This window comes from Etheostoma spectabile, chromosome 16 (assembly GCF_008692095.1).
Source record: "Etheostoma spectabile isolate EspeVRDwgs_2016 chromosome 16, UIUC_Espe_1.0, whole genome shotgun sequence".
NCBI lineage: Eukaryota > Metazoa > Chordata > Actinopteri > Perciformes > Percidae > Etheostoma > Etheostoma spectabile.
This window is the reverse complement of record NC_045748.1, coordinates 22,022,432-22,033,614: the sequence shown is the minus strand read 5'-3', so window position 1 is coordinate 22,033,614 and position 11,183 is coordinate 22,022,432. Positions and strand designations below refer to the sequence as shown.

Below are 11,183 nucleotides of genomic sequence, written 5' to 3'. Positions count from 1 at the left end.
TACGGATCCGGATACAGATAATTCATGTGGTAAACAGATAATGCTGTACTCGCTCATCCCTAATTCTTCACAGTCAAATTGTATGTATTTTATGCAGGAATTTGTATTTGTCTTCAGGTTTTATTTGTTTCATTGTTGGGTGGTTACTGTAACTGATTATGGTAAGAAATACTTTAAGTATTGAAATATTCAGTGTGCGGCATCAGTGTTGTGCAATGCTTATTAAGTTTATGGTAGGCCTACTTGTGTATGTTCTATATCTCAAACTAATCATGAAGAATGTTGATGGTTTGTCAGTTGTTTTTCCTTTAATCTAAATCATCCCTTACATAACAATGTTTTGACAGTGTAATTTTGCGAACAATCTGGGAATTATGCAAATTGAGTGTGGTGTTTGGATAATTGTGATTATAGTTTGAAAAAAAAAAAACTTGTCAAAACTGCGTGTAAACAATTAAACTGTAAAACATATTAGAGGCTTTGGTCAAAATGTCATATTGTCATTTTACAATACAGGATAGCATTTTGAAATGAAGTTGTAGCCCCCTACATGCTACACACACAAATTGTCCCATTAATCCATGACTTTAAAAAAAAAAGTAAACCATCATGTGCAATACTTTGGACCTGAAACTGGTCTGGCTCACAGACATAAACAGAAGTAATGCTATTAGTCACACCTGTCCTTTTCCTGCTGTGACACGTCTGCCATGACAAGGGTCTAAAACCTAATGCAGCTCGCCAATTTTTCCGTTTGAATCCAATTGTGGTTTTGAAGATAACTTGCAATAATCAGCGTGTTGTACAATAATAAGTCATGGACTGTGAGTAATTCACTGACTCTGACTCTCTGTTTTGTAACTATGCTACAAGACATCCGTTAATTCTTTAAAGTAGACTTTTACTATTCAGGTTAATCCTGTCCCTGAAATTAAGTTTGCTATCAACATGACAATGTATTTGTTTTTAATCAAACCTTTATGCAAGTTGCAAAATCTTTACAATAAATATATCTACAAAACGCATAGCATGACTTATTTTTTATGGGTATATTTAAGCAAATCTCTTCTTTTCAACGCCCTTTGCAGTTAAGTTTAGTCGACAAATGGTGACTGTGACCTGGGTACATAGCAGCGCAAGGTTACGTCTTTTATGACCGTCAACATAGGCAGCATAACTGACAACGTGGTGGGACGCTGAGTTCAGCATTCTCAACCTGGCAACCCCTGTGAGCTGCGAGTCTGGAGAGGAGGGGCCGGGGGAGACGAGTCTCTCCTGTATTTGTTAATTTGGACTGCAGTACCCATTTTAAACCCTTGCTGTGAGTATTACATCTTGCTCCTTTAGGTTTAATTTTAAAGCGTTCAATTGTGCAATTTCCAGGGTTATTTCCCCTTGGTAATTAATCTGAAATGTCCCAACCCTTTGCAACCATATTTGTCACTATGAGGTAGGGTTGGGTACCAAAACCCAGTGCCAATATAGCACCAGCTCCTAATCAACTGGTATATACCGGAACAAACAACAACCACAACGTAGGTGGCTAATTTTGGTAACCTATAATGCCTCCACCACCCTCTGGTGAACTATAACTGGCGTTACAGAAGCATCAGTGCAAGCAACACTGGTTATCATTAAACTTGGCAGCAGGTAACTTAGCTTAGCATGAATGTGGTTGAAATGTTGAAACATGTTGCTGGATTTCACTCCAAAGGATTCCAACACCGGGACACTGCTGGGGGTGGAGTTGTACGAGAAACAATAAATGTAAATGGACTGTTCTTACATAGCACTTTTCTAGTCTTAACGACTACTCAAAGCACTTTTCCATAGCACAAGAACCATTCACATATTGTGGCCGAGGCTGGCTCATTGATAAACACTCACACACATTTACACTCCGATAGGTCAGCATCGGGGGCAACTCAGGGTTCAGTGTCTTGCCCAAGACGTGGGACTGCAGAGCCAGGGATCGAACCACCAACCTTCCAATTGGCGTCCGCTCTACCACTGAGCCACAGCCGCCCCGTCCAATACCAGGCAGGACTAAAGCTCATGGTGCATTCAAGTGACCCATGAGCTGTTGTTGTAAAGTACTTATTCTGTCATCTAGTAGTACTTCTTTTTGCTGTTTAACAGCATTTAAAAAATAATTTAAACTCTTTTTTCAAAGCATTGGTTCATGTGTTGCTTAAAATGAGCAGCAGTGCTGTAACCTCCTTCAGGAAATGTTGTAAGGCTGTCCTTGAGCAAGACACTTAGTGCGGATGCTCAGGAGCCAACAATCAGCCACAGCCTACGTATTTTTGCTTTACATACTGTAAGGAATAATACAACATATTTTACAATAACAGGACCTATTTGTGAACAGAAAACAGAGATTGGAAGTAGTCTGACCTTTACAGGGGGGGAGGAGGCAGAGGAGAAGACTTATAACTCCCACAACCTTGGTTCTAATATCAACTTAAGGTGTCTATTGTAATATATTTATTATTAGGTCACCATTCAAAAAAGACAAACCTTTTAGTAAGACTTACCTAAACTGATTAGTTAACCAACCTACAAAAATAAATGAGCCCTTCCTGTGCATGTCCATGCATGACCAAAGACTGTGGTTGGATAAAGATAATGAATGACCAGTGTTAGATTTTGAGTGAATCATTGTGGTTGAAAGTTTCCAAAGCAGTTTGTGACTTTGAGGTTTCTGTACGTGTATGAATGTTAAGTAGGAAGTGGATTAATGTCTCTTGCTGTTGAAGACATGTGGTGTGTGTGCTATGATGATAATTATGGATATACTTTGGTGTGTTTTTTTGCCACCAGTTTAGGCAGTCAGTAGCTATCATGTGTGCAGAGATATGAACATCTTTGGGAAAAATATGAACGAGAGTCACCTCTACCAGACCTAAAAAACAGCTTGTTCACTGCAAACTTACGGTCCTCGTTTTCCGATTTACAGCCCCCCTCTCTTGGTTTCAAATAACTCCATAGTCTACTACGCCTGTAATGTTAGCCGTTAACAGGGTAACCAAGGCGTGTGAACACCTGAGCTAAATGGGAAGCAGGTAGGGTGACTGTGCAGTGAAAAGGAGGAAGAGGAACGCAACCAAGGAAGAGAAAAAAAGGACAGACAGGGAACGCAATTCCGAAAGGGTGAAACAACTGCGGCATGATTATGCAGAGGTATGTATTCACCTAAGCATTGTGATCTTGCATACTGTCTCATAATCTTTTACTGTACTGTAATATGTATACTGATTACACGAACACAATTTTGCCGACACTGTTCTTCAGAGAGGTTTACAAATGGATGGAGAGGGAGTCAGCATGAGTTCATTTACGTAGATGAGGCTGGGTTCAAACCTGACGAGAACACGAAGGAGGGAAGAAACAATCATTGGCCACAGGGGCTATAGGTCAATGTCCCGCAACGTGGGGGTAATATAAACACTCGTGCAGCATTAAACAGAATGGGGTCCTCCACCGCCATGCCCATATGGGCCCTTACAACACCGACTCATACCATTCGCGACCAATGCACAACATAACAGCAGCAAATACAATCGATCATATGCAATACATTGTTGTCTGGGAAATGTGTCTTTCCACCGCTCTGCTCTGGTTCAGAACTGGTTTCAGCAACATCCACATTTCACCGTCCTATATCTGTCCACCATACTCTTTTCTCAACCCCCTATAGAAGAGTTTTTCTCGGCATGGTGGTGGAAGGTATATGATCTCCGTACCAGGTGAGGTACCCTTCACCAAGCCATGGAGGAGGCCTGTGACGATGGAAGGTAGCAGCAAGCAAGGAGGATTTGTCATTCAAGCGTTTCTTTCCAAGGTTCTGCTAATGGAACATGCCTGCGATGTGAGGAAATTCTCTGGCCAGATCCAGTAGGCGAAGGACAATGCTAGTTTGTTTTTGTTTTTACAGTAAAACTTACAGTACACTAAGTAAGTGACATTTTGTTACAGTATTGTGAATTCCATGTAAACATTTGTGCTGTGTGAGATAACATAAATGAGTTTTTCTTCAGTCTGCAACATTGGTCTTGTGTAGTGTTTGGTGAATTTACATTTATATTGTACTTTGTTGATGGTAGCCAACTCTATCATAGGGAAGTAGAACGTGCTAAAGGTGTAGTTTCACAGCAGAGGTGTAAACTCGTGCAAACAGAGTATAGTAATGTGAAACGTGTGTGTTTCATATGGTAACAAAGTGGGGTTTTAAACAGAAGTGTATAGTTTACAGAGAGGTTTAATTATGCAAAGGATCTAGTGTGTGCTAATTGGTGTGTGGTTGGCTATGGTGGTAGGGTTTTGAAAACACGGGCCCTGTTTTGAAAATCGTGCTTAAGCAATCCAAAAAAACTGTAAGTGCATTAAAAGTCTTCTGATGTTGGGGATTGACTGCCACCCCAACATGAAGCCTGTTTGGTCTGCTGAAATTAGTCATGCTGAAACATGTTGGAGACAGAGAGCTACAATCTTAGCCAAGATCTTGGAATCCACACGTAGATGAGATGAGATATAAGGATTATGGAGACACTATGTTCTTGAGAACCTTGAATGCTGCAGAAATTGTTTTGTAACCTTGGCTAGATCTGTGCTTTGCCACAATTCTGTTTCTGAGCTCCTGGGCTCCTTCAACCTCATGACTCTCATTTGCTCTGACAAGCACTGTGCGCTGCAAGGTCTTATATAGACAGGTGTGTGCCTTTCCTAATCATGTCCAATCAGGTTAATTACATACAGCAGGCCTCCAATGAAGGAGTAGAACCAAGGAGGATCAGAAGAAATGTACAGCATGTGAGTTAAATGTGAGTGTCACGGAAAAGGGTCTGAACATTATGACCATGTGATATTTCAGTTTTTCTTTTTCAATAAATTTGCAAAATATTCTACATTTCTGTTTTTTTCTGTAAAGATGGGGTGCTGAGTATACATTAATGAGAAATAAAAGGAACTTTTTTTTGATTTTTGTAAAATGGCTGCAATGAAACAAAGAGTGAACATTTTAAAAGGGGTCTGAATACTTTCCGTACCCACTGTAGGAAATGGCATGGCCTCTTAGGTACGCCTTAAAGGTTTCTCACAAAGTGCGTCTCGACACCTCTGGCGAGTCATTTATTTCAAAGAATAACTGATATTTGATCTTAGGAGTCAACAAAAGCGTCATTTGATGGGAGATGTGAAGTAAATATCCATTGTTTAAAAGTGCGGTTGATATTGGGAAAAAATATATCAAATGATGTAGGAGCATGGTCTGAAATGACTATAGTATGATAGTCCCATGAGTGTACATTAGAAAGCAGTCTATTATCTAAGAGACATAAATCTATTTGTGAATGTGAGTGGTGGACATGCAACAAAAAAAAAGCAATCTACATGTCCATGGGTCAGTCAGGCCCAGTTCCTCTGCAATAGAAGCTAGTAGCTTAGCAGAGTTGGTGAGATAATTTGGTCTAGCAGAGGATCTGTCTAAGTTAGAAAGTTGCACAAAATTGAAATCCTGGAAAAAGCCTGGAGATAAATTGTTTGTTGTCCCAGTTAGGTGCGTAGATGGTAGCCAAAATAACACTAGTATTCAACTTCCGTGAATAACATAATGACCACTTGAGTCAGCTGTGATGTTTTCTTGCTCAAATGGAATATAATTACGGCTCAAGATAGCAACCCCCCCGGCTTTCACACTAAACGTTGAGTATTATAACTGACTGAACTTGCCCCTTTAAATGCGCTGAATCTCACCACCACGTAAATCTGACTCCTGCAGTAACACTATGTCCCCCCGCACATCCTGAAGATGTGACATAATCTTATTTACTTTAGTATTCAGATTTTCCTCCTTGAATTTCCTAGATGTAAAACGAATATTGATCACTGATATGTTGTTATTTTGCAAGCATCAAGTAATGAATCCCCTCGTGTTTGTAGACTACAATATCTGAGTATTGACCCCAAATAAAAAAGAAGAGAAATAGAATAAAGCAACAAAAAAAAGAGAGAGACAACAAAGATGTGATGATACCCTCCCTCCTTCCCACACCATATCCCACCCGCGCACGTGCATACACAAGCCTGCCCCCCTCTCCTCCCCCAACTCTCAAAAACCCTACACGCATCACAGCCTCTGATGTACTCTTTGCACAAAAGTGCCAAAAGTGCCATGTCGCTACCATACGCTCATCAAACTTCTCCCGAGGCACAGACTTTCCTTTTGCTATATTCACCGCCCCGCCACACAATAACATTAGAAAAATAGACTCAACTTTACACAGGAGCACCACAACAGTGGTGTCTGCTGCTCTGTGCCAACAGGCCGCACACTGGTAATGTAAAAACAATATAGACGAACATAAGAAAGTGTAGGCCTATCTCAGAGGATAACGAAACAGAACATTATGTTATATTCCTAAACCTAAACACACTGAACGGTTAGCAACATTGTACCCACATCTGACCAATATGAACATATTACAACTTAAGATAAATGTGTTAAATAAGAAGCAAGCAATACAATTCACTAACAATATATTGAGAAATGCCAGACAAACGCCTTATAGATGTAGCTGTTAGAATAGCTGTTGTTCAATCAGATCAATGGGGAAATTGCATGTTCAATCATCTGCTATCATTAACCTACAGCCATTTTTGACCTTGTCAGATAGCAAAAAGTTAGATTTGCTTAGATAATGCTGGAAATCATAACCTGGGCAAGTAGTTGCTGTTCAACTCGGTTCCCTCCTCTTCGATCGGAAAGCTGTGATACTGATATGTAGCCAAAAACCGCTGGCACCGATGAGAAACGGCATCTATTTCAGCATCTGTCACAATGAACAGCCGCGCTGGATAGAGTAGAGAAGGCTTAACCCTTGTATGGTATTTGGGTAATATTGACCCATTTCACATTTTTACAAGAAGAAAATGGTACAAATATACATTTTTTCTACCTGAAAATCAACGGCCTTACCTTATTTTCTGTGACAAACAAGTATTCCTGACTCAACTCAGAAAATGATCCTGGATATGACCACTCATTTTTTTCCATAGTGGATTTTTAACATGAATTATAAACTTATGACAAAAAACGAACCCCACTTTCATTTTTAATTGTGTGCTAGTAGAGAATGATAGGATTCCCTAAACATATATGTTATGTGTTATCTCAATTTCAAACAATTGAGACAAATTTATGAAGTAAAATTTTATGTCAGAATTTTTTTTTAAACCCCAAATAAGTCACGGGTCAGTTTGACCCGAGGGATACTAGAGGGTCCCGGAGGTGAAGACAACACAAGGGTTAAAGCTCCATTGTGTAACTTTTTCAGTTGATTTGTGTCAAAACCCCCTTTGTTTCGTCACAAATATGTGCTCATTCACGTGTAATTACCTCCACCAACTAATCAAAGTATTCTCGTAGAATCTGCCAATCAGAATCATTCAGGATACATAGGAGTGACTCGCTCCTATGAATTCTGCCATGTTGCACCTCCATCTTTAAAATACGTAAGTCAAAGATGGACATACAGTACCTCCGCGTTTCTCGCTTTTACACTCATTGGCAGCGTGACAAATGCCAGGGAGGAAGGGGGAGAAGATAACTCAGCAACTGCCGGCAGATTGGAAAAGCCAGTTGCAGCTGGAGCATCACGCCTATTCTCTAGGACATGTAACAGAGTCACCAAGGAAGTAATAAAAGATAATTAAAACAACAACGCAACATGCAAAGCAACAAGACCAAAGTTGGCTTTTCCAAGATGGAAAAAGCAAGGATTTTAAAAGGGAAGCAGAAGTTGCCTGCTTTCTTCTCTAAAGGTACTTCGCCCTATTTGTGTGAAATTCAAAGTTTTACAGTTGCTTAGCTAACAAGGCATGGGTGTACACAACGCTAGAACAACATCTAGGATACTTTTCCTCGTGTCAATGATGAAAAAGTGTTGTCTACCTTGGAACATAAACGTTATCATGCGTGTCGTAATTTTGCGTTTGGCCACCGTAGGAGTTAACACACGCTCGGAATGGGCGGGGCAGAAAGTAATATTCAGTTGGTGGTCATCAGAGGTGGGTAGAGTAGCCAAAAATTGTACTCAAGTAAAAGTACTGTTACTTCAGAATAATATGACTCAAGTAAAAGTAAAAGTAGTCATCAAATAATTATTGAGTAAAAGTAAAAAAGTACTTGACGAAAAAACTACTCAAGTAGTGAGTAACGTTGAGTAACGTCTGATTTATTTCTAACACAAGCATCAATCAGAACGCCAAAGATAAAAATAATTATCTTAGGCAAATTATAGTTCATCCAATCAATAAATAAATTATTAATTACAAAATAGCTACTTGAGGGACTTGTCACATCAAATTTGGTGGATACTGCATGTGTAAAACATACTGTATGTAACAAAAGACAAAAAATCCACCTCTCCACAGCAAAAACTAAAACCACCGCTACGTTTCCTCAGGTTAGATGTTGAGTTGTTGAACGTGACATGTCCGTTTGTTTTGGTAGACCCTGAACACACCGCAAAACGTAGCTGCTGTTTCTTGCTTTGCTACGAGTGTAAAGCTAACCTGTCCCATATTAACGGTCTATGAAACGAGTATGGTCACGTGACTGCACAACGACGTGTGATTGGTTAAGCACAGTCACGTTCAGCGGAAGACTCTGTAAAAATAAAACAACATGAGACGTACGCGGGGGTAAAAACAATGACGCGTAGTAACGAGTAACGAGCTCATTGGGGCCTAATGTAGCGGAGTAAGAGTACAGTTTATTTTTCACTAATCTACTCAAGTAAAAGTAAAAGTATAGTGATTTAAAACTACTCCTAGAAGTACAATTTTTTCAAAAACTTACTCAAGTAAATGTAACGGAGTAAATGTAACTCGTTACTACCCACCTCTGGTGGTCATATACAATTTCACCGCTAGATGGGAGAAATTCTTACACAATGTAGATTTAAGTTTACGAGTGTAAAACTGGTGCATGGACCTCTTCGTAATCGTAATCTTCGTAGACCAGCTTGTCTCTATATTTTAGTGCTCTTCGCTTCTTGCAGGCAGCCCGTATGACCAAGTCCTTAGTCACTCACTTAGTGAGTTTTGCCCCTCAGCTGGTTTGGAATTAAATGAATGGTGAGCTCTGTCAAGCCCTGGAGGAAAAGGGTGGGTCGTGTGCCCTCGACTGTTTCTGGCACTCCAATAAGACGCACATTGCAAATTGCACCATCTGCTGCCCCCCTCTACATTGTTGATCTTGGCTTTCAGCTTGGCATTCTCTTCAGCCATAGTGGTTCTAAGGCCTCCAAGGACTGGAGCTGGTTCAGCCCAGACTTCAGATGGTTGATCACCGTCAGCGGCAGTCTATCTAACTTGGAGTTATTGACAGCAAGCTTGTTTTCAAATCTCACAGCTAGTAAGTCAGATTTGGTCAGCAGGTCTGCTCGTAGCTCAGCTAGCATGTTGTGCCAGAGGAGCATTATTGATGTCGGCACTGGCAGCTAGTTGTCTGCTGTTCAGGCTTTTTAAATTTTCAGATTTGCCGGGTCTAGATCCCATACTGTTGGGCAGAAGTTGTTCAAGCAGTGCGAGGTGCCTTATTTTTGCAAAGTTTAGTTAAATGAGATGACTAAATAGTCAAAATATAATTTACAGTGCTGCTCATGAGTATAGGAACCCCTGCTTTAGTAGACTAAAAAGAGCAATGAAAAAAATCATCTTTTGGAAATAGCTCTTAATGCCTTAATTAAAAAAATGAGGAAAAATCCAACCTTTTAAGGACACCAATTTTCTTTGTGAATGAACAATGTTTTGTAAATAAATAAATATTCTTGCTTAAAATGCAGGGGGCATAAGTATACACCCATATGTTAAATTCCCATAGAAGCAGGTAGAGTTTTTATTATTAAAGGCCAGTTATTTCATGGATCAGGATACTCTGCATCCTGATAAAGTCCCCCCCCCCCCTCCACACACACACACACACACACATCATCACATACCCTTCACTATACCTAGAAATTGGCCTGGTTATAATTTCAGTTAGCCTAATAACTGGTCTGATTTGCAATGAGAGACGATTTTATGGAAAATTCCCCATGCCAATCTCTAGGTATGGTGAAGGGTATGTGATGATGGGGGGGGGGACTTTTTCTGGATGTATAGTATCCAGGATTCATGAAATAACTGGTCTTTAATAATAAAAATCTATCTGCCTCCATGGGAATTTAACATAGGGGGGTGTACTTATGTCCCCTGTATTTTAAGGAAGAACATTTATTTATTTACAATACATTATTCAGTCACAAAGAAAATTGGTGTTTATAAAGGTTTGATTTTTCCTCATTTTTTAATTAAGGCAAAAAGATGGAAATTGATTTAATTGCCTTAATTGAAAAATGAGGAAAAAAATCCAACCAAAAAAAAGAGGATTTTTTTATTCCTCTTTTTAATCAACTTAAGCAGGGGTTCCTATACTCATGAGCAACACTGCGTGTGGTCGGGAGCCTGGGAAACACCATTACTCCAACACAAAGTCATCATGATTCATTTTGTTCATGGTTTACCTTGAGTGGTTTTCACAAGGAGAAGAGAGAGGAAGAGAGGACGGGGAAAGTTTCAGAGTGATACATTACAACACAGTGGTGTGTCACACACACACACACACACACACATACCCAAACAGGTCTGATCAAAGTGTGCCTCCACTCTGATTCTACTGTAACATTCCACTGACTGCTCAACGCTCCTGGAGTCTGTATGTTGAATCATTTCTCTATCAGCTCATTCAGACTTTGATTATCCATTAATTTACTTTCTACAATAGCAGCATGTGGCATGAAGTGGTGATTGTGGTTACGGTAAAAGAAACACAAACAGTAGCCCATTCATTTAAAGGCCCCATATTATGCTCATTATTAGGTTTATACTTGTGTTTTGTGTTTCAACAAGCTTTATTCTTCAAAAAACACATTATTTTTTCTTAAACTACACAGTACCGGTCAAATATTTGGGGTCACTTTCAAATTTCCATACCACTCCATTATACAGAATACCAGCTGATCTGAGTGGGTGGCTGATCTTTAACGCAACATCTACATTGCCCATTATCAGCAACCATTCATCAAATGATCCAAAGGCACATTCTGTTTATAATCTGATATCATTTTTAAAAAACTAAC

General features: G+C 39.7%; 1 long non-coding RNA gene across 1 annotated transcript in view; it reads left to right on the top strand.

Moving 5' to 3' along the window:
* Positions 1–373: 373 nt before the first annotated feature.
* Positions 374–11,183, top strand: part of LOC116704176 (uncharacterized) — a 15,654-nt gene continuing 4,844 nt past the window's right edge. The window contains exons 1-2 of the long non-coding RNA XR_004335605.1: positions 374–385; positions 9,887–9,892. This is a non-coding gene — a long non-coding RNA (uncharacterized LOC116704176). The remainder of the gene's footprint in view (positions 386–9,886; positions 9,893–11,183) is intronic.